We start from the raw sequence: 26,071 nt of genomic DNA, 5'->3' as shown, positions 1-26,071 counted from the left end.
TTGTGATCATTATTGCTTCAAAAGACTACTTTAATTCTGATATGGCATTTTGAGTTCTCATTCCAGTGGTTTCATACTCTTTTCTCCTTTATCTTAGTCTAGTCATTCTTGAATTTCCTTCTTCCTATTTCATAGAGACCGTGTTTTCATATACTTCTGTTAGGATACCAAACAGGACATCGAAAATTTTTTTGGTACTGTAGAATCTTCTTAAAGGCATCAGTTTGCTTTTGTCCTGCCTCAGCTTTGGACGGGGAGAGATCTATCCAGCTCAATATAAATAGGGTATGCGGAGGTCCCTAGCCCTATCCACTTGTGTTCTGACAGCTCCCTCTCTCTTAACTAAACACTGAAGGCTGGTTATGTGCACAGACTCTGTCCAGTTTCCAGAACTTAGGATTCCTTTGATCAAGCACTCCATAAATACCAAATCCCTACTACATTCGGATGCTGTTGTTGGTGCTGAAGATAGGGCCATGAACAAAACGAGCTTATAGAAAATAAGTAAACCTGTAATTGTATAATATAAATTACAATGTTAAGCTTCTGGTAAAGAGATCAGAGGTTCGGGAGGCAGTTATTTACCTCAGGTGCTGGAGGAAGACCTGCATATTGTAAGGTAATATTTGAGCTGATGGAATTGAGGGACTGAGTTCTCTGGTTATCTGGATGAAGAGCATTCTTTTAAGGAGAATCAAAGATGGCCTTTTAAACCATTCTAAGGCTTTTGGCTTCTATTTTGGGTAGGATGGAATGTCGTTCTAGGGTTCTAAACAGAATGCAATCCCAGAAGCCAAGTGAATCAAGTGTTTTAAGAAAGAGGGAGTGACCAAGTGTCAGGTGTTGCTGACAGGGTCAGTAAGAGGAGGGCTGAGAACTGGCTGTTGGGTGTAGCAGCATGGATTGGTGACTTTGATAGGAACTATTTCGATAAAGTCACGAAGATGAAAGCAGTTTGGAATGGATTCCAGAAGGAAAGAGAGAATCTGGACAGGAGGTAGACTATAGGCTACTCTTTAGTGTTTTACTCTTAAAAGGAAGAGAAATTGGGGTGGTAGCTAGAGGTGGATATGGGACCAAGAAATTTAAAAAAATTTTAAATGGGAGAAATTATTACAGCACATTTGTTTGCTAGAATGACTCTGTAGAGAATAACAGTGATGCAAGAGGATAATTGCTGGAGCAATATTTTGTAGTAGGTGAGAGGGGATGAGCGCTAGGGCACGAGTGGCAGGGGCGTGCATGTTCAGTCATGGCTACGGCGGGGTGGCTGAGGTATGGGCACAACGGAACCTGCACAGTGGGAGCGCAGACAACCACTCGGTGCGGCTCAGCTGGACTCTCACTGGCAGTTAGTATATTTGACAGACTAAGGTGACATCTGCCATTCTTTGTATTATGTGCACCAGTGCACTCCATGGAAGGCCAACCCTCTGCCTCTTCCTACACAGGCATGCACATGCTGTCACTGTTCCCAGGCCTGTTCTTGTCCTCACCACTTCGTGTTGGTAAAGCGAATACTATATTTATGTCCATTTCACAGTTCAGAAAACCTTGGGTGCAGCCTGGTTTATTTAGCCACTAACATAAGATCACATACTGATAAATGATAGAGCAGGGAAGTGAACTTAGACGCTTTGGCTGTTTCTGGGTTCTTCCACATTATTATCAGGTTAGACTCAAGAAAAAGGAAAGGGATATTTTACTTCTGAAGACTTTGAGATTCAATGTTCTCCTGCTCTTGTCTACATAATAGGCCACCACAGGAATGATTGTGTGAATGTATTCACCAGGTGAAGGGATCTCCAGGCACCTGCAGTGTACAGATGGCCTCACTACCCCACTTAGTGAATAGGGTCTTAAAGCACCCAAGAGCTTGCCTGCCTCACCACAGCCTTTCGTAGACTGGACTTAAACTTCACTTTTCTGCCTGTTCTTCCATCGACCACTTTTTGGTTAACACTTTACTTTTTCTTTTTGCTCTTTAAATCTGAGGAGAAGCAGGATTTTGTGTTTATTCAATTGCCTCTAACCAGAGGATAATAGAATTTTGAGCTCACAAGGAACCATTCCCAGGATCCTTGGTTTAACCCTATCATTCTGCATCCTACTTTCTTCATCTGATATGTTGGCATCTCAGGCATCACCTAACATCTACTTCTAGAACTTGCAACCTGCAACTCAGGAAACACACACACACACACACACACACACACACACACACACACACACACACCTCTTTTGTTCCCTTTTGGAAGAGGTTCTAAGGAAAAAGATGTAAGGGTTTAGCCTGAAATGCTCCTTGCTATTCCAAAGGCTGTCATTGCAGTCATCACAGGGGCCACAGGAGGTAGTGCTTTAACATGCCTCTGGCAGCTACCCTATTTATTATGCATTTTCTTCAAAATCTGCTACATCGTATTAGGTGAGCTGTACCTTCCAAGTTGCGAGTGTTTTATATGTACATAGTGTGTATAAGTCTCCATAAACTATTGTGTCAGGTCATGGCTAATCAGTTTGAACTCCTAATTATAATGAGGTGTTATTAAAAGGGTTCAGAGATACAGACAAATGAAAAGGTGTTTTAAGTACAAAAGTAGGACACATGTAACCAAGGAGCATATTTAGAAGCTACTTAAACATACCTTAGAAATTAAAGTTTAGGTTAAAAACCACTTGGAAAAATAATAAAGTTTAGAGTTTTTGTGTATATATGTATATATGCATATGCATATATAAATAAAATATTTTTACAGCCATAACATTGATGCTCCTATGGCTCAGAAGCATACACACTAGGAAAATAGAAATATGTTTCATTCTGTTCCTTTACAGAATGTTTTGCAGGGGTTCTCACTTTGATTTGTTGCCCTTTGCAGCATCTTGCCTTGAAGGCCCTCTTCCTTTGTGGAAAAGCTCAGGCATGTGTATGAGCAGAATCAGTCATTTCGAAGAGAATGAGACGATGGCTTTACTAACATTTCCATATATGTTGATCATGTGGGGGAAGAGAGGATTAGGCAAAAGCTAGAATTAGTCATATGAATTATGTACTTGTTTGGATACTGGGCCACTCCTGCTCCAATCAGTGCCAGTAAATCCTGCAGACAGCTTCAACACCACCACTCTGTTTCTATCCCACTCACATAAAATTCCATGCCAAGGTACAAACCACAATCCTCCCTTTCTTGGTTTTTCATACAAAAACTATTTTAGAATAAATTTAAATGTCAAATCTTCAAGAACTTTGAACAGAGGAGACTTCAGCTCACTCAGTTCACAACATGGCTAATTTTTTTTTTTTTAATTCTAATGGAAGCACTAAAACTTTAGAGGTCTATATTTTTCACAGAATTTAAATTCCAGAGAGAGACAAAATTGCTATGGTGGGGGACTGGATAAAAGAAGAAACATTGAGAAAAGCAAAGATATCAACAGCAGCACTTTCATGCCCAGGAGAGGCTCAGAGATCCCGTGTATGAATAACACTGCAATAGCTGCTTTATGCAGTATGTCAATAAACACAGTCCCCACACCATTTGAAATATTCAACATTGACCTAAACAGACATAGATATAAATTGCCAGTCCAGGCAGATATTTTTGAATATACACATAGAACACATTGCAGGAAGAACTTAGTGCTTTACCCCAACTGTTTTATGCACACATTTCATATTAAATACACATTTGGTGTTCATAGTCTGAGCAATAGAAAACACATTTTTAATCCGTTCTAGATGGCAGGAAATACTTCCTGTATGAGTTCTAGGAGGTGTAGTCTTCATTTAACAGATGCTCATTGATAATAGAAGGCAGGAGGTTACATAGCATCTCTAGCTTCAAAGAACTTAAATTGTGGTAGAGTTCTCTAGAGAATCTAGTCATCAGGGAATTTTGTATAGCTGTATGAGAAAAGAATAAAACCATAAAGAGGAAAGAGAAAGTCAGAGTTTTGATTTCAAAATTAGCAACTAAAAAATAACATCCAGGCAATACAGAAAAGAGGTAGAAACAATCGAATCAACTGTAATACTATGTATTATCAAATCCATTATTTCCTAAATTATGAAATATGTTCCACTGGACTCCTTTGAGAATCTGATGAAAGTTATGGGCCCAAAAATAACCACCCATCCTTAAACTTTTACACATGATCCTAGCCAAAAGGCCGAGAAGCAATACCCTCAAACTTTTAGACAAAATATTGGTGATTTGGAATCTGAGTTCATGGGCTTTTATAGTTTAAATCTAATGCAGTTACAGTTAGTGTAATTAATGTGTTACAACTATTTATTTACATTTCTGTCTCCTCCACTGGAATATAAGCATTTCTAAGAATTGCATTATATTTATCCTTTATTCAAACCCCTCTATGTTCAGCATTGTGTTGTTGTGTGGAATGTTTCTAATGTCTAAAAATGTTGACTGCCTGCTCCCTGTTCAGTTTAGTATTAGGTTAGTACAGCATCTTCCAAATTTCAGTAATTTGAGTAACTTCCTCAGAATTTTTGCCAAAGCTGTTTATCACCGGTATTATTATTTATTGCAAGATAATGATTTTCGTTGATAGACGGAGCACTAAATAATATCATATTTCAGAGTGAGCATGTTATTTTCATTCCATTTTCTTTCAGTTAAGCTTATACCAGGGAGAGAGTTCCAGTTTACTCGTGGTGTATTTTTAATAACTCTCTGACATTTGGAGATCTTCCTTTGGAACTAATTTAGAGGCTTCTGTAGGCAGCCATATCTGGCTAGAAGTGAATAATATTGCTTTGTTTCTTTCATTGTGTTTAGTTTTATGGAAAGTGATACTAATTTTTTTATTTATAGAAGTGACAAAATGTTTTTTTTTTAAAGCATATGCTTAAATTAAAAACAAAGCATTGATTTAGAGAAAAGCAGTGCATCAGTTATCTATTACTGTGTAACTACCCTGAAATGTAGTGGCTTAAAAAACAAAGACTTAGGATTCTGTGAGTTGGCTGGGCTTAGCTGAGCAATTCTTCTTTTTGTGATGTCTGCTTGGGATATTTCCATGACTTGAGAACTTGGCTGGGGCTGGAAGGTCTGAGGGGGTGTCACTTATGTCTGGCAACCCAGGTGAAGTGGCCAGAACGAATACAGGTGGCTGAGCCTCTCTCTCTCCACCTGGTCTCTCATCATTCAGTAGTCTGGCCTGGGCTTTTTTTACATCATGACTGGAGCTCAAGAGAGTGAAAAAAGCTGCAAAATCTTTTAAGGCATAGACCTGGAAGTCACAAAGTATTACTCCTGACACATTGGGTGGTCAAAGCAAGTGATAGGACAAGTCTGGATGAAAGAGGAGGAGAGAGAGACTTCACATCTTTTTCGGAGGTTTAGTGGCGCATACGATCAGAAGTGGAAGGAATATGGCAATAATTTTGCAAACAATCTACTGTAAATGTTAAGTAAATAAGTAAGTAATAAGGCAAGTTGTAACAGATATGGCAAAAATTGTGATGTTGTTACTGAAATGACTAATATTTAGAAGATGCAGTATCCACCTAATACCTACATATTCTACTAGATAGTCTATTGGCATTTTTAGCACCTTGTACATTCTAAGCACAGTACTGTGCACAAAAAGTTTAGAGGAAAAAGATTAACAATGATACAAGCTTGTCCTAGAACTGCTTATTCTAGTAAGAGAGGTGTGTAAATTAATATAATTATAACAAAATAACCATGATGCATGTTACAGTAAAGGGTTTAAAATATAGAGTATTGACATTGTGTAAAAGTTTGCAAGAATGTGATTTTCTGGGTCCATGACTTTTATCAGATTTTTGAGAAAGTGAGAGACCCTAATGGGACCTAAAAAGCACAGAATGAATCAGGAGATACAGTGGCATGGCACACAGGGATGACACTGGAGTGTTGAAGAAAAGGCTTTTAGATGGGAAGGAGGGGTAATTGAAGGAGAGGAATTGACTTGAGTTGGAGGCCAATTAGATGTGTGGGGGGCATGAGATGGGCATAGAGGAAGGTGGAGGACAATAGTAAAAGAGGATAGGAATGTGAGGGATTGGAGAAGGAAGAAGAGGGGGAAGCTAATTCCATACTGACTAAATTTTCTAGCTGGGGGAATGATAGATGTTAGAAATTTATAGGATATAGGAGGAAGACTGGGTTTTCTGGGAAAATCTTTCTGGAATACAATATTTTTTCACATTGTAATCGAGGTGCATATGTAACAAACCGCCAGTAAACAATTGGAAATGGGGAACTGGAACTTACCAGGGAGACCTTGTCTTTTGCCCATGCCATCTACCTCAAGGTAAAAATACATTTAATTTTTAAGAAAATTGTATTTTGTAATATCATTCTGATTTTTTGGTTACTCATTTATGAATACATCGCCTCCCTCCCCCATGAAGAATGTCTACAATGTTAAGTAAATCAGTCTATGTCAGAGATTCTGACCACATCTACTTCGATTCATGCCAGGATATTTCTCTAGATTTAAGGTGAAAAAGGATAAGTTAGTTCATGACATGTGTTGAAATTACAGGATCCCACAAAATAAAACCTTCAGTGATTGGACCATTTCATCATTTTAGAGCTTAGAAAGGTTTCAAATATTGGATGGGCAAAAAGAATTTAAATGATTGGGTCTATTATTTTTTTTTTAACCTTAGGTAAAGTGTCATTTGAAAACCACAGCCTTTGAGTGTTAACTAGTGTTACTGCGGGCAGAAGCAGCGAGCAATGTGTCAGACAACCTGCCACAGCTCTGGACTTCATTCTGAGAGGAGAGGTTTGGGAATTACTTTACGCCATTATTTTTCTGCCATTTGTGTTTGTTACTTTGATTCAATTTATAAACTGAGATGTTACTCACAATACAAAATTTCATCAGGAAAAATTAATTCATCAAACATAGGCACTATATAGGACTCTAAAATCCTAAAAAGTACACATTACAAAAAAGCCGGGGAAATTTTGGGCTTGGTACCATGAAGCTGCTGTCTTTCTTTATCCCATTGTTTGTGACCATGACTATTTTAGTCATGATGTAAACCTATGGAATCAAATCACTGACATGTTTATGATTCTCTAGTCACATCTTGTATTTATTAATACAATAAAGGTGGCAAGGATACTTTAAACGTATAGTGCCTCCTATAAAGAGAAGATTAAAACCTTCTGGTAAAGTCCCCAGAACACTGGAAGTAGGCTTTGTCCTAAGTCTGTACCATAGCACAGACTCTTAAAGGAGCTATTTACCCAAAACTTAATGTTGTGGAGGAATAGATAACTGTGTTCAGATCCTTTGTGTTGGTGACAGAGAATGCTACTCTTACTACACTGACTACTACTACTACTACTACTACTACTACTACTGCATGAAAACAACAATGATAATAGTATAATAATAATAATAATAATAATAATAATAATAATAATAATACAATACTACAAACCATGGCAATTACCTGACACTCACTATGTTCTTGGGATTGTTCCAAGCACCTTCCGTACACTAACCAATTTAACCCTCATAACAGCAATGGATACCATTGCTACTCTCCTTTTACAGATGAGGAAACTGAGGCCCAGGGAAGTCACACATCTTCAAAGTGAAGGAGCTGAAAGAGGAGTTGGTGCTGACAGGTGAATAATACTGATAGTAAAAGTGAGGAATATGATTTTTCTGTAAGGTGAGAAAGGTTACTTGGCAAAAAGCTGCTCCATCTTTGAAACCAGTGCTAACCCTGAGAAGAGGGAGCAGTGCTGACTTCCCAGTCCCAGGCCTTTGCAGCTGCCCAGGCTCTGCCCCACCACTATGAGGAGCGGCCGAGGATCAGGCGTGAGGCTGTGTGGTGCTGCTGTTGAGATTCTTCTCACCAACAGCCATGTAACCCAGAATCATACAATGTTTGAGCTGAAAGTATGGCTGGGGATGCACGAAACTCCCCCACTTTACAGAGAGGGCCCTGAAGCACCACACAGACTGAATGTTGGGTTATAGGGACACCTTTTCTTTGGTCCTAGGAAAGCAGACTTTTTCAGGGGGACAATTAACGAAGGAGGAATTTGGAGCTTAGTTTGTGTCTTTCTTCACCTCTTATCCCTGACAGACAGGAATGACGAGGATAAAGGTTAGGATGAAAGGGAGGATATCCTACCAGATTTTATGGAGAAATGTGAGCAAGAAAGAGAACTTCATGTGGGATTTATTTATAGGTCTGTAGGGTATATGGATTTGTGTTTATGGGTACGAGCATTCAGGAACCATAAAGTTTAAATTCCTTTAATATTCTTAGTAGGTGCCTGGGAGGTGTTCATTATTTTGGTTTTCATATTGATGCTATTAAGAAAAGTGAGAAAATTCAGAAAATCTCATTTCTCACAGAAATTCCTGCTGGTCCCTCTTCATATGTGCTAGTGCTAACCTGGGCATTCTTTGGTGCTCAATATTTTGGACCATTACCTGGATCCTTTGATGTGGGTTGAAGTTCCACTGGCCATGTCAGAGAGGAGGCACCCTCCACTGCTGCTGGGTTTTACCCCAGCCCTCTCGTTACTGTGCCCAGGAAATCATTCCTTTTTCTATTTCCTAATTATGCCTCTGGGTACTTTATGGTAAGGGAGATGTTTTCCTCTTGACAGGCAGTATTATAGTATAGAACTGTCCTCGTCACTCTTTATCACTTTTAATAACTATGAAATCTCTTACAGGTTATCTAGAGCATTATAAACATACATTGATGACACTATTTTATTAGTCTTAAAACAGTCAAGATCACAGACAATGTGCCAGAGAAGGAAGACAGTAAACATAATGTTAATGTTATAAATAGATGTGTTGCATGAAAGTCATCCTCTTTGATGTGGGGACATTAGTTGGCAATGAGAAGTGATAAAATTTCGTAATAATTTTACATTGGGGTGTTTCCAGGTGTATGCCAAATGCTTGTTATGTTTAATCTGATTGGTATCTTAGCATGTCAGAGGTTTAAACATTTGTCATAGTTAACTTATGACAATGGAAAATGAATGAAAGGATAAGAATAGAGCAAAAATACAGTTTGGATAGTGAAAAGTTAGCATATGATAAATAATTTTAATTTAGGAAATCTAAGCGAAATATGTAAGAACAACATACCTTATATTTTGTCATTCTGAACTTTTAAACATAAACATTGGAGACCATTTAGGTAGTTAGTTGAAATACTAGGACCAACTCCATTTCCTTGCCTCTTGATCTCTCATTCATCCTCAACAGGTACATTTTAACAATGAAATGTCTAAAAGTTATATATTGGTTTTGTGATGCAGTGCTCAAAAGTACCCAAAGCATTGGTTTAGATCTGTTAGTGTACGGGCTGATGATTTGTGTTTAATAGACCTCAGAGCTCCCAGCATCTGGAGAGAGAGAAAAGCACCAAAAACAATATCACCATTAACATCAGTAGCACCAAAAATAATGACAATAGCATTAATTGGTGTCCATATATATTAATGTTCACTCTTTGAATACCTTGTTTAGACAGGTATTATGACAGTGGTATGAGGGGTCAAGAGTTCATGCAGTGAGGTTAGACTTTGGGTAAGTTAATTAACTTCTCTCAGAAGTACAATTTCTTCATCTGTAAAGGAAGAAGTATTATTATTACTATAATATTACTGTTAATACGGCCTTGAATTTTTTTCTGATGATTAAATGAATAATGCATGTAAAGCACTTAGTACAATGCCTATTTTGTGATTGCTAGTTATTATCATCACTGTTGCCCCCATTTTTCAGGTGAAGAAATACTGGTTCAGAGATTCAAAAAGCTGAGAAATGAAAGCCGGGAATCGAACAAGGAGGCTCTTGCTCTCTAGAGTCCTGCTGGCCATCAACAGCCCACTACCATGTTGCATTAGGGAATGTTGCTTTATGGGAAAGAAAGGTGTGGGAGTGAGGTTTAGCCTTTGGCCAGGAATCTGACTTTGGGAAGAGGCGACAGCAACTAGGGAAAAGCAGTTATTTATAGTCGGGGCCTCAGGGGCCTCAGACACTGCCTCTAATTGACACTCTTGTCTCTGCTGTATTCTACCTTCTCCCAATGGCTTGCTCTTTCTTTGTCATGATTGCCCACTATAGAAAAATGTCTAATTAGGCCATTCACAGGCCCACCTTCTCTGAATTTGCTTAATCTCCTGGATAACTGAAAGAAGGGAAGGGATAACCTATCAATCAGATGTTTCTTACCCTACCCTACTTCCTGCCACCCCATTAGGTTATGTAGACCTGGATGCTTGCTTTGTCTGCACAGATCTAATCAATTTGCACAGCATTATTTGTAGCATCTTGAAGAAAAGGCAAAATAAGAGCTATTCTTGAATAAGAGTCATCACAATCAGGAACATAACACTCATAAGCAGTTACTCTGGTCTTATACCTACTTAGTTCCTTTTTTGCAAAAGAATAAGCATTTGTATCGTACACTCCCCATCCCCTGCCAAAATATGGGAGGAGAGATGCTGTTTGAAGTTGAAAATTTCTTTATGTGACATTGGATAAATCTTGATTTTCACTCTTGTCTTTTTAAGTGTTTTTTAGAAAAATTTTTCTGTAGTATAGTCTGCTGTAGGGATAAGTGAAATTGGTGTTTAATCGTTTTTCCCTCTGTGGTTTCATTTCCAGGATTCTCCCTTGCGTTAGATTTAGTTGTTTGCATGTTTGTTTTCCTCTGTTGGAGCACAGGCTTCTTGCAGGCAAGGCCAAGGCTTCCTTCTCTTTGCTTTTACCGTACCTCATACAGAGCACTGCTCAGTAAGCATCAGAGCAGGTAGAGCTAGTGAAGCACTGGGTACTAATTTGGGCCAAACCTTTTTGCTGGCCATTAACATGACAAATTAGTGAAAAGGAAAAGGGAGCTCATAGTCTTGACTCTAGGAGACAGAAATAGTTTTAGCAAGTCGGGCACCTTTGGCAGTCACTAATTGACACCAGCATAGGGTGAGAAAAAAAAAAAAAGGAAGAGAGAAGAAAGATGCAGAAGAGAGGACCTGAAGATAAAAAAACAAGCTAGGATGGGGAACATATTTTATATCACCAGTTACTTTTCCCAGTTCCTAATCGCTGTCTTGGGTCAGTGTGCTCTACCATTACCCTAGGTATAAACATTTTTATTTATTTATTTTTTTAAAGCTTAATCAAAAGAATGGATTTCATTGGGCTCCCAAATCAGAAAGAAGTGGACACTGAAACTATTTAGGCAATGAAAAGTATGCCACCATTTTTCTTCTTTTTAACCAAAGCAGGAGGTGGGGTCAACTGTTATTAAGGGTAATTGTCAGCAGGTCGGACATCAGTGTGGGGTAATGATACATATTTTGTCCAGAGTTGGGCTAATGTAGACTTACTACATAGGTAAATGTAAATCTCCCAGTGATTTCAACAGTCAGGCTCTTGTCTTTGCACTACTTCGAAAGCAGGGTTTTCCATTTTCTGTTTTCATAAACCTTTTTTTCTTCTTTCATTCTCCTCTGATGTCTTTCTGGACTAATCGAAAAAAAAAAGGACAGGAAGTAAGAGAATACTTAGATGTAAAAAGGATAAGCAGTTTCCTAAAGGCAAGCACCATAGTGTTAGCCCTAGGTACTTTCACTCTAGAAAGAAAATGTCCTTAGATCTACTTTTGCTATCTATAATACTTTTAGCAAGACTTTTATTTAAATTTAATTGTTTTTACCAATCATCATGCCTTTAATAAAGAGGCTGCACCTTACTGTAAACAAAATAACTATTTCAGAGAGTTCTGCAGAATTTGTGTAGACTGGTTGAGGGCTATGTGCTTTCTTTCTAGAGATACCTCTGAAGAGAAAAGAATGTGTAGGAAGAGAGAAGGAAAAATAATGGGCAGTGAGTAAAGGTAAGCGGAATCATTTTTAAAGAAGTGAAACACTGATTGCAATTGATAAATTTGATTTTTGTTGTAATGGAGAGTACAAGAGTTTCTTATTCCCAAAGATGAGTACAATCAGCTGGCTTGTTCTGCCTGCATATGGTGATAGTCAGCTCGAGTCCACTGCCAGCATTCGAGTCGGCTTCATTCCTGAACCATGGGGACGATGAGCAATGCAGCATTCCCCTCCTGTTCCCAGTGTGTTCCATCTGTGACACTTTCTTTCATTTAATTTCCAATTTGTTTAAAATAGTTTACTCTAAAGGAGGATAGTACTATGTTGCCAATGACAGGCCCTGCAGCTCTATCATCACAGAAATGCTGTCAGCATAGTATTAGAGAATAAAAAGCTAACAGGTGGAAGTCAGATAAAGCCAGCAGCATGCACAGATGGCAGTGCAAAAACCTTAACGTTATTCTTCTTCGGGCATGCTTTGAATTTCCATACTCTTGCTAATATGGCACAAAGCTACTATACTCAAGGCTGTTTTTAACCATACTTGTGGAAGAGGCAACCCTAGAATTTCGTTTTAGTGATTTGGTTCCAGCATTTTTTTTTCTTTAATCTTCCCAAGAAATCTGTTACCCACTTTGCTAAAGAGTAACACAATAGGTACTAAAGATCGGTGAACTGGTCCAAAGATTCAGTTTGGTTCATGGTTATTGCCTCCCCTTATAGTATTTCGACACTGAGGTTATAAGAATGATTAAAGCGTGGTTCCTGACCTCACCAATCTCATTGGTTTGCTAAGAAAGACAAAAGTAAAGAAAACATGGGCTCGGGTTGAAACACTGCCTATACTTCATAATATTTTTGGAAGAAACGAATCAAGTGCTAGATTTCTTGAATAGTACTAACAATCTATTTTGGAAAGAAAGATGGAGATGGAAAGCCAAATAGGTAAGTGGGAGGGAGGAAAAAATTTGATGAAGATGCTCTGTTAGAATTATAGGAGAGTGAAGGAAAAATTTTTTTCATTTTTTTTATTGAAAAATATTGGACTTATATAGAAATTAGAAAAATAGTACAATGAGTACCCATATACACTTTACATTGATAGATTTGCCAGTTGTTGATATTTCTTCATTCATTTGCACTATCTATGTGTGTATTATTTTGAACTATAAAAGTAAGTGGCATACCTCATGGCATTTCGTCCCTCAGTTGTTTAATAGGCCTGATCACACCCTTAAAGAATTCCATGGCAGTCTCTAATATATAATCCATATTTAAATTTCCCTAGTTATCCCAAATATGTCTTTTGTAGAATTTTTTCCTCCCCAACTCATGATTCGATCATGGTTTACACATTGCATTTAGTTGTTGTGTCTCTTTGACTTTACATTTTTGTTTTTCTTTGTTTCATGACACTGAATCTTTGAAGAGTTTAGGCTGGTTATATTGATGACTATCTCATCTGTTGGATTTATCTAATAATATCTTCATGAATATATTTAGGTTAAACATTTTTGAGAAAGATTCCACAGATAGATATTGTTGCAGTGTAATAGCTTTAAATCTAGTGTTCATAGACTTCGTGGGTTTATGTGTGTGTAGCTATTTGGGTTCTACTGAGGGGAGGGATTTAGTGTTTATCAAATGTTTGAAGATTCTGTGAGCCTCCAAAAGTTAGGAATTGGGGTAGAGGAATAAGTCGTCATTAGCAGGAGGTTAATAAGTATTCGGTCTACACTTAAATCTTGTTAGCCACTAGATGCCTTTTTAAACATGGTATTTTTACTTGTCATTTTTTTAGAAAGTAATGCTATTCGTAGTAAAACATTCAAATAATACAAAAATATTACAGAGTGAAAAGTGTTCTTTTGATTCCAGTTCTCCAGGTGGTCCCCTGTTCTTCTTGGCAGAATTAACCTGCATTCCCAGTTTCTTGAGTACGGTAGACCCCCTTATCCACGGTTTCACTTTCTGCGGTTTCAGTTACCCATGGTTAACCAAAGTCCGAATTTATTAAAGCAAAAATTCCAGAGATAATTGATAAATTTTAAGTTGTGAGCATTTCTGAGTGGTGTGATGAAATCTCCGGAGTCCTGCTCCATCCCGCCTTAGACGTGAATCATCTCTTTTTCCAGCATATCCACCCTGTATACATCACCTGCTCATTAATCACTTAGTGGCTGTCTGGGTTATCAGATTTACTGTTATGATGTCACAGTGCTTATGTCCACTTTAACTCTTATTTTACTTAATAATGGTCACGAAGTGTGAACACAGTGTTGCTGGCAATTAGGATATTTCAAAGAGAAGCTGTAAACTTTATCATTATGTATGTATGGGAAAAAACATAGTGTATATAGGGTCTGGTGCTACCTGTGGTTTCAGGCATGCACTGGAGATGTATGGCCTGAGGGTAAGGAATGTATGTCCCGAGGGTAAGAAGGGGCTAACTACTGTATGCCTTCAGATAATCTATGTACAGGTAAGTATATAGGTGGATAAGTTTACTTTTATTTAATTATTTTATACAAGTGGGAGAATTTTACAGATGAGGTATGCCAAATATGAATGTGACTTAAATTATTAAATTAACTGCAAATATCTGAAGTGAAAAAAATCCACTGCTTATATTTGGCAAAACAAAAATATTTAAAAAACCGAAACAAAATGAAGAAAGCAAAGCAGGAGAGGATCAATAATGGTCATGATCCCACATGTCATTCCACTTAACCACTGCAGTGTGGTGAGTAGGAGACAGACACGCCAGCCCCTATTCCTTCAGCTGGACTCACTCTCAGCATGTGCATAGCCCTGAGTCAACGGTGAGGCTAGATTTATTTTTATTTTACTGTGGTAAGAACATTTAACATGAGATCTACCCTTCTAGAGTTTAAGTGTGCAGTGCAGTATCGTTAACTGTAGGCTCAGTGTTGATCAGCAGGTCTCTAGAACTTACCCATCTTGTGTTACTGAAACGTTGTACCTGGTGATTAGCAGCTCTTTCTCCCCAACCCCCTAAACCCTCCCCACTCACCCTCTGCCCCTGGCAACCACCATTCTATTCTTTAGTTCTATGAATTGAACTACTTTAGATACCTCGTATAAGTGGACTCATGCAGCATTTGTCCCCCTGTTACTGGCTTATTTCACTAGTATAATGCCCTCAAAGTTTATCCATGCTGTCACGTATTGTAGGATTTCCTTCTTGTTTACTGTTGAAGAGAGGCTGGCTTTTAAAGAATCGATTTATCCCACAACCTGGCCCCTCAGTGGAAGCCAGCTTCATCTGATGCACAACTGAAGAACTAGAAAAGCCTTGCAATTTCAAAGGCTACACCAGCTTTATGTAGGATTTACTTGAGGAAAGATTTGTGGGCCTCCAAACTGGCATTGCTCTCGGGAGATCTTCTAAGGACGTTTGAATTGTGTGTAATTCTAGCCTTACACACGGACTTGAGAACCCCGTGTAAGGTGTGCTCCACTGCTCCTTGTTCAGTTATGTGCTTAAAAAAAGTTAACAGGACATCTTGGTTGTTCTACGTCAGCCCGTAGATAACTACTTTATTCTTTATTTTTATTTTTTTGTCATACAGATCATTTTTTAAAAATTAAGTTTATTGGAGTAACATTGGTTAATACAATTATATAATTTTCAGGTGTACATTGTAATTTGACATCTACTTTATTTTTTTAAAGAGTTACATAGTATTCCATTACATAAATGTACCAGAATTTGTTCAAAACCAGTCCTACATAGATGGATATTTAGACTGTCTTCAGGCTTTTGTTACTACTATTATAATGCCACAAGGGATGATATATCTTTTTATAATAATACATTTTGGGGATTTTGTATGACCAAGTGACCATAGGAGAACAATTAGAATACTTTTGCTATATTTATTGGAAAATATGGGCTTTGTTTTCTTTTCTGATTCATTTGTATTGAAACTATTTTGATTCTAATTCCTGTGATTTCAACTTTTCAAAATTGAGTTAAAAATATTAAGTACACTTTAAAAATCCTAGTTAGCATGGTTTTTAAATCCATTTAATGGCATTAGGATCCTAAAAGACAATTTATCAAATATCTCTAGTAGTTAGTATTTATTCAACAAATATTTTGTGAGTGACTCTTGTGTACTAGGGAGAATATTAAGGATTTCAGTAGATTTTATGCCTCCTGGCATCATGGAAATTCTACTGAAATTTAAGACTAAGAACTATTTATTAGGTAATCACTCATTTATTCCAGTAAATTTATAATAAGATTGTATACCAGGGAGGTGGAAAGGAGGCAATGCATTTGTATTAAAAATTGTATTTTAATCTATTTCTTAAGTATCAGTGATAGGAACAGGTTCCTTTCCTTTCCTTCCCTCCCTCCCTCCCTTTCTCTTTCTCTCTTTCATTAAATGACTATACTGAATGTTATGGATTTTTTGGAGTCTGCCTGAATGTTAAATGAAATTAGAAGTTTTGACTGTCCTAGATTCCAGGATGAAGTTTTCAAAATATACAACATTATAAACTATTTTCTATTATAGAGGTATTAACTAATTCCTGATTAAGATTATAATCCTTATTTATAAATGGATTCCAGATCGTATGTAAAAGTAATTGATATGATTTCCTTAATTTTATAGAGCAGAAAATTATTATAATCTTTATCCAGTTAACATCTATATATTAAGATTTTTTTTTTCAAGTTTTGAATGGATTATACATCCATATGATATAGAATTTAAAAATAGTACAAAAAGCATGTAATGCATTCCACAGAGCCAACCAATATAGCCAATTTCTTCTGAGATGTTTAATGCAGACACAGGCAATTATATAAGTTTACATTTCCTCCCTCCCTTTTCTCCCTCCTTCTCTCCCTCCAGTTTTAATAATTGGTATAGATCAATCCTTTCTCATTCTCCATTTCACTTTCCCTAGATACTTTTTCTTTTCCCTTATAGCTTATTTAGTTTTATACAGGAGCTTTAAAAAATCAACTTGCTTAGTTTGAACAAAAAATTATACTAATAACTTTGGGAGCAGGATGCTCAATATTTATAAATTAACTTTGGAAAAGTTGACATCTTAAGATGCTGAGTCTTTTAAACCAAAAACATATAAATATTACTTTCTGTTTGTTATATTCTGAGTAATTTTTGTCTTTTTGTTTAGTAGAGTAATTCCTTCTATTATATCTTCTGGTTGTTGTTTGTATATATGAAGACTATTGATTTTTCCATATTATATATATTTTTATTCTAGTAGATTCTTTATTGTTTGTAATAGTTATTCAGCTGATTCTCTTGAGTTCTCCAGCTAAGCAATCATTTTATCTGCATGTAGCTCCTGAACAATATAAAATTATGGTGACGTTAAGTTGATATGGCTAAGTTAACTTATTTATGGGCACATTTTTGAACAGTCTCTCTGGATGCTTAACTGAAAGCAATATAAGCTGTTAAATATAAACACACACAAAACATCCAAACCTGCAGTCACCAGAAAAACAAAACAACCAACCCATGAAAAGTGCCTCATATGCAATTGCTTGTGAATCAGATGTTGCAATTTAGTGAAAACAAAACAACAAACTGAAATATTTGGATACCGAAGTTAAGATTTATATCGCTGTCATGAATAACCTTCAATTTCAAATTTTTTGTGTTCCTTAAAACTCATTGTTCTTATTTATTAATCTTATAATAAATACATGAACAAATTTGAACTCATAAAATACTCTCATAGAATATCGTTTTTATTACCTGTTTTTCTGTTGTATATCCACATAAAATTTTATTCGAAAATGGAGGTTAGGTGATAAGAAAAATTGAAAACACTAGATTTACTCCTCTTGGCTCTCACTATCTGGCATAGAACATGCCATTGTAGACCCAGTGTCAGTAGGTCAATGGCCAACAGTCCCTGTCTTTGTGCTGGAAATATCTTTAGAGAGGAAATCTCAGACTCTTATAAGTGAAATTATTAACAATTCTAATTGTTTGTTTACCTGCAACATATGGATTGTTCAGATAAGGCATGGTGGGAACCTGACCCACACAGGCATAACTTTCATCTGAATATGAAGGAAATGATTCATTGACCCTCAACCTCAAAGACCTCGCCTGGGAAACACAGCTCACAATTGCATAATCAAGTATTTGAAAGCATAGCGTTTAGGAAAATAGTTTGGAAATCAATTCCCGTCACTTTCTCTCATTAGTTTAACCATTGTTTGTTTGTCTTAATAGTAGCAACTGCCAATGTATTTTGTTTTGCAGTTTGTTAAGTGTATGTGAGGTAATCTTTGTGAGGTAGTGAGTTGCTATAATCACTCATTTTACCACTGAAGAAAATGAGGCTCTCAGACATTCAGTGACTTGCCCAGGGTTGCATAGACAGAAATGACTAAATTTAGGTCTGCCCAGGAAATGGGAGGACATGCATTGTATCACTTCATTTTTTAGAAACTCTATTTTCTGATCTGTAGAATGAGCATAATAGTCATTTTGCTGTATTGTTATGAAAATGAAATAATGTAAGTAAAATGTCTAGGTCAGTATTTAACATATGATTGAGGTTCAATACATATTTACTTTATTATTATTATTTTTTTTAGCTATTTCCTTTCAGTGCCATGTTTATAGTTCTATAGCTGTACCTTAATCGCTACTTTAACATTTCTACTGCCTAATTTCTTATACACAATAATAGTAAATTAGGGTATTACTATATTGAATCCTCAATGTAATACTTTTCCTGGGGCTAGCTTATTGAAAGTTTCTTTGACATTTTACTTACTCATTCCTTCCCCCCACTTTTGGGCAAAGGCCAAGAGTATTTTGAGGGGATTAAGATGAACCTAGAATTTATCGAATCATACTATTAAATAGAACCAGAGTGAAGTTTTAATACATATATAAGGTGACATCTCTAAAGGGGCCAGAAGCAGTGGGTGTAAGCAAAATCATAAAATCCATTTATCTGCCAACACGTTTATGTAAGAGATTACATTATTGGTCAGGAATTTCCTGCTGTATGTAATTTTTTCCTATGGAACTTTTCAATAGCTTGTAATGGGCTGTTGTGCTTCCTCTTTAGGCTTGGCCATAATCAGTTCCACTCAGGTAGTCCTTCCTATTCAAGTTGGAGTGTTTTGTGACACTTATTAATTTGTACATCTATTTTTTAATGATTACAATGTTGATTTAGATCATAGGAGACTTATCAATTCTGATTCCCATGCACAGGACCGATGTAAGAATTTACTCTTCGAACATACATTAATTATTTGAACCTCCAGGAAAAGTGTGCCATAAAATCAAAAGCCACATATGAATTTTATAAGAAATAATTTCCTAGTAAAATAAGACACAAAGGTAACAACTGAGGGACTTTTCTAGGTAGGTGAGTAAACATATTTCACTGTTTCTAATTACATAGATAAGACAAGTAAAAGGCAGAGCACCGTGAAAAGAATATTTGATGCATAGCAGAAAATCTGAGGTTGTGTCTGGGCTCTGCGACCTACTATGTGAGCATGGGCAAGACGCCTGGGGCTGCTGAGTCTCATTTTCTTTAGCTGTAAAAATAGGCGCCATATCATTGCTCTTAATCTCTGTTTTTATTTTATTAAGACAAATGTAACTCCGCAGAAAATCCTTGTTTACAGATGTGGTGTAAAACTTTACTCATGCAGCCTTATTTTAATGTGGTTAGATATGGAGATTAAATCTTTAGGAACTTCAACGCTTGTACAAGTAATTGGTAAATAGAAAGTAATATAAAAGAAATATGTAGATTTAATATTTTCTAATATTCAATAAAGAAACATGGTTTTGTGTTCTATTAAAAAATAAAATAGATTCAGATGTAGCTGATTCAATGAATTATTAGCATTCTAAATATGTCTTCTTTTTAAAAATAAATTTTACATCAAATGATCTGCCAGGAGAGAGAAAAAAATTACTATTTTTTAAGTGACTTAGCATCAGTTGCATAAAACTGATGTCGGTTGTATCATATGACATATTTTGATTCATCTAAAATTTCTAGTGTATTATACAAGCCTAAAGGTCAAAACATTTTTGATAACTTTTCTCTTTGACTATAAAAAATTAATTTCAAGAAAATTAAGAGTGAGTAAATACAGGTACTGTACTGGAAAACTTGATTGCACTAATGAGTAAAAGTAGAAAGTAAACTAGAGATGTATACCTTCGGAAAAGAGATGGCAAAATTATCACTATCTGCAGGGGAATGATTGTCTGGCAAAACTAGAAAATCAGTTGCAATCCTTTTAGAAACAATAAGAGAATTTAGTAAGAAGACAGGTTAAAAGTAAATACACAAAACTCCATAGCTTTCTTATTTACTAAAACAATCACAAAATGATAAGGAATATTCATAATATGAAATATGTAGGGCCTTTATGAAGAAAATCATTAAACTGTACTGAAGAACATAAAATAAGTCTTAAAAAAATGGAAAAATAACTGATTCTTACTTGGAAAGTATTCAGTGCTGTAAAGTTGTCAATCTGTTTATTCAACATCAGTCCTATTAAAAACCCCATAGATTTTTTTTTTAATTCATCAAATTCTATATTTCATCGAAGGATGAAATTGTATAAAAAGAACTGGTAAGTTCTTGAAAAAAGGTGGTGGTTGTATGTAGAATAATTTTCTCTATCAGATATTCATTCAACAAATATTTTTAAGGCTCTTTTTGGTGCTTGGCAGTATTCTAGGCACTGGGATATGAAAGTGAATAAAAGAGACCAAAATTCCTGTTCTCATGGGATCTAGTTTAGAGGTATAGACAATACGCAAATAAGTAAGTAAAATATATAGGATGTCAGATGGTGATATGTATTAAGGAGAAGAATAAAGAAGGAACTAGGTAGTGGCAATGTGCAGAGCATCGGTGCAGGTTGACAGACATTGCAGTTATAAATAGGCTGCTTAGGAAAGATCTCACAGATAAGGTGGTATTTGAGTGAAGACCTGGAGGAGGTGAGTCATGAGGTTATCTGGATATTAAAAGCTACAGTAATTAAAACAGTGTGGTCTTAGCTCCAAAGAGCCACAGAAAAATGGAACAATATATTGAGTTCAGAGATTGGCCCAAATATATATGAAGATTCAGCATGTGATCAAGTGGCCCAAAAGATGGACTGTTTATAAATAGTGCTGGAACAACTTGGTAGCCATTTGGGAAAAAATGTTGGGATCCTTCCTTATATAGACAAAAGTTACAAATGGATAAAAGATTTTAATGTTAAAAAGATGCATTACACTGCTAGGTGAATATTTAAGTAAATATCATTATAGTCATACTCTTTGACTAGAGCAGGCCTATTAAAGCATGATAACAAATCTAGAAAACACAAATGAAACAGTCCACAAATTTGACCATAAAATAATTTATCAAAATCACCTCCCACAAAACAATTTTTTTTAAAAAATAACACATTTCACAGAAACACTTTATTTCCTTATTCTAATTTTTATGCTTTCTGAAGTTAGTGCATACATTCATTTAATGTGGTAATATCTCTTTCCCTTTGCCCTTAAGAGCTGTTGAATTGATAGTATGCATTCTAATAAGCTGCTTGTTAGAAAGCAGAAATAAGATTATATAAAGAGTTGTAGAAAGCAAAACAATTTCTCTTACATATTCCAATAGCAAAAGTAAAAAGAATATGAACACAATTCACAATGAAAGAAGTACAAATAGCCAACAGAAGGGAACAGATGTTTAACCTCTTGGGTAATCAAAGAAAGGTAAGCCAAAACATTACTGAGATGCAGTTTTTAGAGGCAAGGAGGATATGGCATTCTCATTTACTACTAAGGCGAGTGTAAATTTGTAAAGCCTTTTATAAAAACTAAATATGTTTATGCTTTTTAAATTTTTTTGGATTTTTTTTCTACATGTAATCAGACTACTGATCAAAGATGATGTATGAGAATGCTTATCTCAGCATTGTTTGCAATAGTAAAAAACTGGAAATGACTTTGATGCTCATTAATAGGGGGATGATTAAATAAGCTAGAGTATATACTGACTATGGAATACTATGTGGTTATTAATTATTTATATGGAAAGATGTCTACAATAAATTGTAATTTAAAAAAAGGCATTTTGGAAGACAGCGTGACAGTTTCTTACAAAGCCAGACATAGTCTTACTATATGATTAAGCAGTTGCACTTCTAAGTATTTACCCAAAGGAAATGAAAACTTATGTTCACACAAAAACCTGCACCTTAACATTTATAGCATTTTCATTTACAATTGCCAAAAATTGAAAGCAACCAATCCTTCAATAGGTGCCTGGATAAGTAAACTGTGGTACCTCCAGACAATGGAATATTATTCAGCAATAAAAAGTGCAATATTTCATCAGGAAGAGACAGAAAAGACATAGAAGAACCTTAAATACATATTGCTAAGTGAGATATAGTCTGAAAGCCTACATAATGTATAATGCCAACTATATGACATTCTGGAAAAGGCAAAACCATGGAGACAGTAAAAAGATCAGTGATTGCCAGGGTCTGGGAGGAAGTGAGGGAGGCATGACTAGGGTAGAGCACAGGGGACCTTTAGGACAGTGAAACTGTTCTGTGTGGTACTCTAATGGTGAATACATGACACACATTTGGTGAAACCCATAGAAAAGAGAATTCTGATGTGAACTGTAGTTAAGAATAATACATCAATATTGGCTCATCAGTTATAACCAATGTACCACACCAATGCAAGATCCCTTAATTATAGGGGGAATGGGTGGGTAGGGGGAGGAATTAGTGTATACGAACTCTGTGCTTTCTATTCAATGTTTCTATAAACCAACAACTACTCTAAGAAGTAAAGTCTATTAGTTTAAAAAGACCCAGACTACAAAGAACATGTGTGTATGATTCTCTTTTTGCAGTGTGTGTGTTTGTGTGTGAGTGTGTCTGTGTAGGGGGACATGTACAGAAATAAATTCAGAGGAATTATATGAAAATATTAATTACGTTATCTTCCAGTGGTAGGATTATGAGTGATGTTTGCTTTTTAATTGATGTCTTTCTGCACTATCTAAATATTTTAGAGTTGTTTTATAATTATCTTTGTTTCAAAAAAATAAGACAATAGAGACAACTAAAAAGAAAACCAATAACAAAAATAGAGTAAATAAAGTAAAATAAAAAATAATCCATAATCCCACCATAATCCCATCATAATCCCACCATCTCTCTTTCTCAAGAGAGACAGATATACATATTTCATGTAATTTTACAACATAATTATGCTTTATATATAATTTTCTTCCCTTTGCATTAAGCTTACTTTACTACTAACATTTACCATGTTGTTAAAATCCTTTGAAAGTATAACTTAAAAAGGTGTGTATAGTATTTTATCATAGGATATATTATCACTGAATATTTAGGGTGTTTTTCTTCAAATATTTTGATGTTATAAACAACATCGTGGTGAACATGATAAATGAAAGTTTGTGTTATGTCATTATTTCAGGACTATATTTCCAAGGTGCTTCACAGAGGTCACTTCAAATCATGCTAAACAAGGTAACTAAGTCCTTAAGATGGGAAGGGATATTAAGAAAATGTTTAGTCTCATTTGTTTGCATGGAAGAGCATTGCAATCAACCGGTTTAAGGACAAGTTTTCCTTCTAACCTTAAACATTTTCAAATGTACATGATATCTTTATGAAAAAAGTCCCAAAGAGGATATATGAAACTATAAACCTATACATTAGAAGTGGCTATTAAATTCATAAAAGATTGTAATACACAATCTTTTTTTTTTTTTGATACACAGTTCAATCAAGATACCAACATTTTTTAGAAAGATTGCACTTAACTTTTTGGGGAGGTGAGAAGAAAGAGAGGAACCAAAGATCTTTTGGAGAATCTCATGGCCACTATAGCCTCTCACCACAGAAAAATATCCATGTGTGCATACACTCACATTCTTACATATCTAGTATTGGACATGGCAATAGTCCATCAGTGAATCTCAGGTTAAGGCCCTTACTGCAGCACTTGAACATGACTCAAGACTTCAGTTCACGCAGATATTTTCAAACAAAATCACTTCCTAGTTATATAATAGCTTACAAAATTCTTTCCTGTACAAGGTTTCAGTCAAGCACCTCAACCTACTGAAATAAATAAGGGATAAAATGTTTATTTAAATTTTAATGGCTGAGAAAATTAAGGGCTCAGAGAGAGGTTAAATGATTTGTTTAAGACCTTTCTGTCACAGAGAGTTTATACCAGGACTCAGTTCAGGTTCTCTTTGACTTTAAATCTGATGTTCCTTTTCCTCCATTCTGTCGGGCCACTCTACTCTGCAGGTTTCGGACTCTCTAGAGATTAGTAAAATAGTATTAAGCTGGGCCTTTGTAATCTCAGATTTTGGTATCACTGTAGCACAGTATTTTAGTCTATACATAGTAGGTACTCAATTGATGCTGGTTGATAATATTTAGACTTTATTTAGCAGGAAATTCTGCTGTTGTTAAATACCATTATTACTTTGCTTACCTATGTAACTCTATGCAAAGTCAAGATTTGTTAATTATCTGGTAATTGATGTTTTAAGGCATCAGTTTTTCTCCCTGAACTGTCAGACAGTGAAATCATGGAAAATTGAGCAGCAGCAAACATAAGATATGCATACGTATTGAAGATAGTTGGATTTTTTTTTTATAGCTTTATGATTGAGTTTTTTTTCCTTGTCAGATACATATGAAGAACGTTGAGGGCAACTGAAGAGGAAGAATGTCACAGAGAACAATGAGTTCCCTTGGACTGAGTCTAGTAGGTTCATGTTGTATACGAGGTGCCTCTTATCAGAATTTTTTTTTCAGCAAAATTTTTTCTACTAAATTTACACCATTTTTTCTTTCAGTAAAACAAAGCAAGGATTTTCTTTTTATACATTTGACCTGTTTGAGTTACTGATATCAGAGAGAGCATCCCTGGTATATATTTATTCATATCTTTTTAAAGTACATAAAGTTCTCTATTCTTAAAGGTATTGTTCCATAGAAACTCAAGGATTGAGAATATTCCTTTTTAATAATATTTTATTGACTTTAGTGGATTAATCTATACCCAAAGATTAATTTGGAGGAAGGGACAAGGGGAATAGAATATGAGTGTGTATAGGTAAAGGAGGGAATGTTGGGCTATTTGGGAATTAGGGCATTAGAGCCAGTGGAAGGATGTGAATGCTGCTTTTCAGGCTTCCTGTGCTTTCCAGGCTCTGTGCTAAGTGCTCTACAAAAATCTTCTCATTATTCTCCTTGACAGGCCTATAAGATGTCAGATATTATTATCCATACTTAAAAAAATGAGAAAACTAGCTCAAAGGGGTTTAAGTAAATGACTCAAGTTCTCATAGTTAGTTAATGGCAGAGTGAGGATTTGAACTCAGGACTGTTTGGACTCCATGTCTGTGTGCTTTAACTGTGATGCATACACACATCAAAGCAATGCTGATGTTACAATAACTTCTCCCAATTTGTGTTTTGGTTAACTGCCCAGAATTTTTTTTAACAGGAGTGGCACATGCTCTGGTTTATTTTTCTTCAAAGATATGAGTATATAAATAGATGTAGGTCCTTTTATGACTTGTTGGAGTTTGTCTGTATTTGGTCCTAATTGTACAGGATCATAAAAATGTACTTTGTAAATTTCTAATTTTTCCTTTTTCTGGATTGTAGTAGAGATAAATACAAATTACTACAATCCAGAGTCTTTAAGTATTAAACATCAGTGAACTACTGCATATAATTCTGTATTGTATGAGTGGAAAAAAGTGAATCTGGGGGACAGATCCTAATGATGTGTGGTTCCAGCTGGAGTCTCATGTTCCTCAGGGCAAAGTCACAGCAGTCTAAATGTGTATAAGATGGCACTCTGCTGCTGTTAGCTTACTTGGTAATATCTGGCAAAGAGTACAAGATGAACAATGTAGCAGGGTTGAGTGGTTTTTTTCTACAGGAGAAAAAAAAATTCACAAAATTGGAAAGTTTATGAAACTACCCCCGTGTCTGATAATTATTTAGTCATCAAATATTTGTCGGGTAGTAGATGTGAAAATACAGTTATGAATTCATCATTATTCCTACTTTCAAGGAATTCATCATTATTCCTACT

The 26,071-nt window shown here is 35.7% G+C and overlaps 1 long non-coding RNA gene across 2 annotated transcripts in view; it reads right to left on the bottom strand.

Annotated features, from left to right (window-relative positions):
- Positions 1 to 26,071, bottom strand: part of LOC107521317 — an 89,125-nt gene that overhangs the window by 12,544 nt on the left and 50,510 nt on the right. For both annotated transcript variants that reach the window (XR_004955719.1, XR_004955718.1), the window contains 2 exons: positions 11,385 to 11,523; positions 9,136 to 9,395 (listed from right to left, as the gene is read on the bottom strand). This is a non-coding gene — a long non-coding RNA (uncharacterized LOC107521317). The remainder of the gene's footprint in view (positions 1 to 9,135; positions 9,396 to 11,384; positions 11,524 to 26,071) is intronic.

The sequence above is a fragment of the Rousettus aegyptiacus genome, unplaced genomic scaffold (assembly GCF_014176215.1).
Source record: "Rousettus aegyptiacus isolate mRouAeg1 unplaced genomic scaffold, mRouAeg1.p scaffold_m13_p_2, whole genome shotgun sequence".
Taxonomy (NCBI): Eukaryota; Metazoa; Chordata; class Mammalia; order Chiroptera; family Pteropodidae; genus Rousettus; species Rousettus aegyptiacus.
Note: the sequence above shows the minus strand (reverse complement) of the source record. Positions and strands in the feature narration are given on the sequence as shown.